Genomic DNA, 5,941 nt, shown 5'->3' with positions numbered 1-5,941 from the left:
CTAAGAGTTAAAGTAATTGTTCAAATGCCTTTTATATAATCAAATCAAGTTGATCAATGAATTAAACACTCATATGTTACAAAACAACCAAATTATTTCTTATTCTTTTTCTTAATAAAAATAACACTCATCAACTTATAACTTTTCAATACTTAATCAACTTAATACAATTAAACTCACTTAGTATGATCACGTTTAGTACAAAATCATGGCTAAAACAAGCATTTTGTTCGTCAAGTTTGGTTTGCTATCTAATTACATTAAAAATGTCACGTATAATACGTACATTAAATTGAAAGTATTGGCTATGATGTACAAAAATGTCTGTGATAATCGAGCTGTCTGGTATACTGCATGTAGTTCCATCTTAGCGCAGCCTTACGGACGGTATCTCGCTGCTAAATGGTATAATTTATTATTACATTAAAACTACAAATATCTCTAACATACAATACATGTTTAAAACCATAACCAGGTATATAATCATTCTTAATGGAATAATAAGGAAAAACATTGATTTCCAAAGTAGTTTTGGTTCACTTTTATTACTTTCAATCCCGTTGGCAAACAAAGTGTCTTAAAACCCATGCCGCAAGAGATAGTCACACGCGCTAAGTTTTGCTCACCTACTTGCTTCTAAGTACATGTAAAAAAAAAAATTCATTTGAATGAAACTGATTTTTAAAAAAATGGCACTTTGGAGATGATCCAAAAGTAAATACTTTGAGTGCGTTTATAAAGTCGAACGCGTTTAATGAGTGAAACGAGTTAACCGAACGAGGCGTTGTTCAGAAAGTGTAACTCTGTTAGTTTCGTGAAGCGAAATTCTTAACGAAGCTTACGAAGGAAAGAGGTGGTTTGCTCAGTTAGAAAACATGGCGGCGCCCAGTGCATGCAATGTTTATGTTTTAAATGTGATATATGTGCGGTTTATAATGAGTTTATTGTTGAATATATGAAATCTTGTAGCGATAAAGCATCAAGGTTTGCAGGATTGAGAAAATTTCAGTTAAAAGAAATCGAAATAAATATTTCATACTTTAATTATTCATTTGCTCTAGACAACTGTGACATAAAATAATAATGCATTTTGAATTTTACTTGCCTTTACCGATGCATTGTACTTTACTTTTAGTCAAATAATTTAAATACACCTTTGCCTATCATTTCTTAACGGGGGGAAAATGTGTCGGAGATCGGAAATGTTAAATGAAAAACACATTTTGCATTTTCCTGTAACTCATCAAGAAATAATTCAAAATACCTTGTTTAAGACAGGTCATATCTGATTTTATAAAAGTTAGTAGATTTATAGTGAAATGTTTTCTATCCAAAAAGAGTCGGCGTGACTTTTTCTGCATATACCGGGGATACATCAATTTAAGAGTAAAGAAGAGACTGTTTTCTATATATTTTTTTTTGGTTTTTTTAGAAATTAACAATATTTGCAAACAGTAGGGCAGAAAATAGAATGTGCGGGAACATATTTTTTTTTTCTTTTAAAAAAAAAAGTACTATTTGTTGTTCTGTGTTAAGAAACAAGATGGAATCTAAAAATTATCTTAATTAAGATGAAATTTAGTTGAAAGGAATTTGAAAACTTGTTTTCCTCTTTTTATTTTATTCAAAAGAAGAATCTTCTAGTCTTTTTTCCATCACTAACTTCAAAACATGGGTGCAAGTTTGGTAATGTATTCAAGACGGAAAATATTTTCAGCCCCCCCCCCCCCCCCCCCCGGCATACGTGCTGAAGTAAAAATTTATGTGTGTAAATGTTGTAGATTTTAACAATGCCAGTTTTTGAATCTGTGTTTAATTTGAATTTCAAGTCTTTAAATTGTAATATTTAAGCGTTTTGATATCGTAATTCCAAAAACCTAAAAATCGCCAATAACGGGGGGTCTGGGAGCTACTAGGGGAGCTAACTAGGGGAGCTCTCCCCTAGAAATTTTTTTTAATTGAAGTCCAAAAAACGCAATGGTAGACCATTTTGGTAACGTTCAGGGAAAGGAGGCTTAGGGACTCTTACATCAATTATTTCAAACTGATAGTCCCAAAATCAATATTGGGCGACCTTCAAAAATAATAGAGAAAGAGGGGCGGGGGCGCTCTGGGCTCTTCCCGAAATTGAAGCTTCAAAAACGAAATTGCACTCCATTTTTCATACGTTTATATGCTTTTTGAATGCATTATCGAAGGGCTGGAGTTCAGGAACACTTCTTCAGCAATATTTCAAAATTGAAGTTCTAAAAACTTAATTTTAGACGATGTTTTAAAAGGAAGGGGTAAAAGCGTTCGCAGCTCCCCGCCATTAGTTTTTTGCCGATCGTAAACATTTTTATTGCAGCGCAGCAATAAGATCGCTTGGGACATAAGATTTTCACTTTTTGCAACATAAATCAATTCTGATCGGAAAGTTTCCCAAGGTAGCGCCAGAAAAGAAGGAAAGGTGGGGGAAGGGTATGGGCGACTAATGATAATGGACTTGCACCATTCCCCCATACAGTCTTCATTTGAAAAAGAATTCTTTTTTAGATAGCAGGTGGTGAAATTAGCAATAAAAAACAGCTTCAGTAAAGTAGATTATATTTTATTAAACGAGGTACACTTTCCAATATTCATTAATTAAAAAAAGAAATAGGGTAACTGAATCCTTACCCCAGGCAGGGCACCCGAATCACATCCCTCTTAAGGCACTCAAATATAGCCTAAAGTGGCGTTTTAAATATTTCAGCATCAAAAGATTTTCGGAAGAGAACTCCCTAACCCCTTCCTCTGAGTTCACCACAAATGTCCTAAATTTGAATTTTTAAGGATGCAGTTTCTAAATTTTTTTCAAGGAATAGTACCCTTCCTTACCTAAAACATGACTTATGACCGCCTAAAAGTTTTACTACTTTAATTTCGGAAACTTTTTGAAAGAAGCTTCCTATACCCTACCCCTTAAATCATCCAAAGATAGCCCAAAACAGAGTTTTTAAAATTTTAGAAATGGAAATATTTCGGGCTAGGCGACGGAATACCTCCCCTCCTCCTCTCATTGTGCTTAATAAAGGCAATGTAAGCTTGTGTTTGAGAATTATTTTTCTATTGAAAGAGCAACTCCCCAAAATTTTAAGACTTCAATTTGGAAAATGTTTCGAGAAAGACCCCCCCCCCCCCTCTGAATTCCCTAACTCTTAACTCACTCAAAAATAGCCAAAATAGTCTTTCAATACTTCAGCATGGTGAAATTTTTGGGGGAGAGAGCACCCGAACTCTTTCCCCTAAGTTCACTAAATTTGACTTAAATCTGCGGTTCCCCCTTTTCATCACCGAAGTTTTAAGAATTTAAGTTCCAAAATTTATTGAGAGAAAGCCTTCGAATTCCCCCTTATTAAGGCTTTCAAAGATGACCTAAAGCTGAATTCTGAACAAGGGCACCCAAACAGGGGGCAAGTGGGGGCTCAAATCCCCCCCCCCCTTTAAAATTAGAACTTTCTTGCTTTTAGTATTTTTTTCTTTGTAAAACTGAAAAACATTTCTTCTCCAGGCTATAATGAATAGGTTATTAAAAATATCAAATTTTAATAACTCCTATCTGTACTGAAATCGGTCTCTACGGGGAAAATATCCTGCTAAACCATGGGTAAAATATCTGAGCCACCCTTTAAATTTTGCATATGGGCGCCCATGGTTCTGAATACTTCAGCATTGAATAATTTTCGGGTAAGGGGGACCCCGAACCCCAAGACGTTCTAAAGTTGCACTTTTAAGACTCCACTTTCAGAATTTCGCCTAAAGAGAGCCTCCCCCCCCCCCCCTCTTGACATTACTAAAGACAACCTAAAAGTTTTATGACTTCAATTACAAACACTTTTCGGGAGAGGGTCCCAAATTCCCTTTCTCTTAGGTCCATTTAAATATAGTCTCAAAGAGTTTTTAATACATAAGCCACAACATTTTCATGTTAGAACACCAAAACCATCTCTCATAAATTCACCAAAAATTGCTTAAATTAGTATTTTTAATACTCCAGTTTTCTATTTTTTTAAACCTCCCCCTTCCCACTTTTACATCATTAAAGACAGCCTAAACATTTTTGACTTTTAAATTTTTAAGAGTTTGCGGAGGAGAAATCTTGAAGCACTCCTAGCTTCAAAAATGGCTTTCAATTCAGTTTTTCAATATTTTATACTGCAGCCCTTGACTAGCCCCCCCCCCCCCTCTTAGATTGTCCAAGATATAAACGTTTTAAGACCTCAAATATCGTGGGTTAATTTGCGAACTTACCCTCTTTGCACGAGCAGGGTTTTTCGCAAACTCGTGCTGTCGTTATTTTTCTCGTTTCCTTTCTCTTCCCCCCCCCTATTTCCATTCTAGCGAATGTTGTATTGAATGACATTGGAATTTTGTAATTCCTCAAGTCTATTGTTAAAACTCCAGGAACGGTTGCCCATCGATGTTTCAAACCAGCTTGAAATTTCACCCCGATTCTTTAAAATTCCCTTTGGATGCCCTCTGTTATGGTGTAAACATTTCATCTCATCAGCAATCACTTTAAATCGATGATTCAGATTCAACTTGAAGACATTTTAAGAGCGCAGATAATCTTCACTTATGCGTGTAAAGTTTGCAAAAAAAAAAACTGCTAATGAAAAAAAAAACAAAAGGATAATCAAAAATAGCAAGAGAAAAGGCTAAAATTTCAATTGGAGACAATTATTTCGAAAAATCAGGCAGAATAGCGAGCAACTCCGTGGTCTGCAATGCAGTGAGTTGGAAATAACAGAGTTTACGCATTAAAAAAAAGTCAAACGGCGTGAGTCTAAAAAGCCACTCCTCCAAAAGCACGTTGCAAACAAAACAAGCCCATGGCGGAAAATCGAGAGAATGTCGATGTAAATTCGTGGCTACGGAACGATCTAGTGGTTAAAGCATATTTTTCAAACACTCAATTTTTCTTTTTTAGTAAAAACTGAAAGAAAATTCATCGAATTTCTTTCCGTCCCGACCTCCGTCTCGGAAATTTTGTCCAAGACGGAAATCCGTCCTGAGACGGAAGGTCTTGCACCCATGCTTCAAAATACATATCCTCCGAAAAAGTAATGATCTGCGTCGTCTGCTAACCTAACGTCCGCCATCTTTAATTTTAACTGACCGTTCAAAAAGTGAACGCGGGTAACGAAAAACCGAAGAGTTATCGTTCGTTAAGCCAGTGAGTTTCGTTAGACTTTTTGAACGCCCCCTTTGAAAGGCCAAAAATTCATGAAATCTAGTTACTTTCTTCTAAATCTAATATATAGAAGAAAGTAATGGATTAATGCAAATTTTCGAATTTCAAAGGATTTGAACGTTTTGAGGCGTGCTGAGTCCATTTTGACCATTTTTGGAAAAGGTCTGTCGCTGTGTGTGTGTGACAAGTTTTTTGTAGCAGCTCTACAGCAAAAACTACTGCATGAAATCAAACGAAATTTGGTACATTTATGTGCCGCTATGTGAATTTGTGCCCATTGGTTTTTGGCGCGAATTCTTCAAAAGGAGGTGAAGCAATGGGACGTTTTTTGAGTTATAAGTGCCTGCTATTCCCCAGCAAATAACTGGTGAAACCAAACTAAATTTGGTCCATATGTTGCCTTTAACAGGTACAGGAGATGATCCAATTTTGGTGTCAATAGCTCAACTGGTGGTTGAGCTATAGAACATTTTTTGTTGTCAATTGTGACTGCTGTATCTCAAGAAATAATGAACAGAATCAAACAAAAATTTATCGACAAGTAGCCCCTAGAGGGAATAAAGGAGAGAATAAAGAGGGATAAAGATAAAAAAGGGTGGCACATTCGAACGTTTTTTTTTTAATTGTGAGCGTCATATCTCAAGTAATGCTACGTTCTGGATGAAATTTGGAATAAATATGAATCCATTTGTAAACAGGTGTTGGTTCAATTTTGGCACGAATCGC

The sequence above is a fragment of the Uloborus diversus genome, chromosome 8 (genome assembly GCF_026930045.1).
Source record: "Uloborus diversus isolate 005 chromosome 8, Udiv.v.3.1, whole genome shotgun sequence".
Lineage (NCBI taxonomy): Eukaryota > Metazoa > Arthropoda > Arachnida > Araneae > Uloboridae > Uloborus > Uloborus diversus.
Note: the sequence above shows the minus strand (reverse complement) of the source record.